Here is a 1,100-nt window from a genome sequence, read left to right as displayed (position 1 = left end):
CGGGGGGTGAAGGTGGGGAGGTGGGCCGGGGTGTGCCAGCCATTGTGGGGCTGCAGCAGCTGGTGGGGGATGGGGCAGATGGGGCAGCAATTAGGGGGCTGGGGTGGGGCATGTGGGCCTTGCAGGGGGGGTGGTAGCCGCTGTTGGGCCATACCCCTTGTGTGGGGAATGAACCCCCTGGTGGGGGGGTCATACCCCTTGTGAGAGTGCCAATCCCCCTGTTGCGGGTCTGAACCCCTTTTGGGGGGCTGAATCCCTTTTTGGGGGGCCAGATCTTTTGTGTGGGGGACAAACCCCTTTTTGGGGGGGCTGAACCCCCTGTTGGGGGAGTGTAGCCCTTGTGTGGGGGCTAAACCCTCTGTTGGGGGGCTGAACCCCTTGTGTGGGGGCTTAACCCCATTTTGGGGAGCCGCAGCCCTTGTGTGGGGGCCATCGCCCTGTGGGAGGGCAGTAAAATATGTATTCATGAATTCATGAAACCTGTATTTAGGGTTCACTTTATTATGATAAGAGACTTGCTTTAACATTGTAGATATATCAATACAACATTGTCCAACTGATCGCTGTCTCCGTCTCACTCTCTCTCTCTCTCTCTCTCTCTCTCTTTATAGTGGTCTTTTGTTTTACTTTTGGAGGAACATGGATTTGAGGGTATTTTACAGAGTGATTTTGGGATTTTTTTTTATCAGGGATTTCTCAGTTTTCCAATAGGGAACACCAGAATTCCTGCTAGGGAGGCCAGTGGCAGGACCCTGCCTGCTCAGAGCTGGCACCTTGGATCTGGCTGTGGCTGACCTCCTGGCCAAATGGAGCCAGGACATGCTTTGACAGTTCAAAGCAGGCCACCACACCCGGAACATCTTCCCGGTGATAGCTGCCCAGATGGCCGGGCAGGGGGCACAAGTGGTAGTAGTGTCACACAGAGGCCAACCCTGCAACTGCAGTCCACTGGCAGCTGGCCCAGAGGGGCAGATGCCTCTACTGGCTTTGCAGTCCCCATCAGGGTTTGGCAGGTGCGCAGCAGGTCACAGCCAGGCAGCAGCCCCCACTGCCAGACTGCTGCAGTGGGGAAAGGGTGGAGGGAACTCTCACGGCTGCTG

Source organism: Alligator sinensis, unplaced genomic scaffold, assembly GCF_000455745.1.
Source record: "Alligator sinensis unplaced genomic scaffold, ASM45574v1 scaffold489_1, whole genome shotgun sequence".
Taxonomy (NCBI): domain Eukaryota; kingdom Metazoa; phylum Chordata; order Crocodylia; family Alligatoridae; genus Alligator; species Alligator sinensis.
This window is presented reverse-complemented; position numbering follows the sequence as displayed.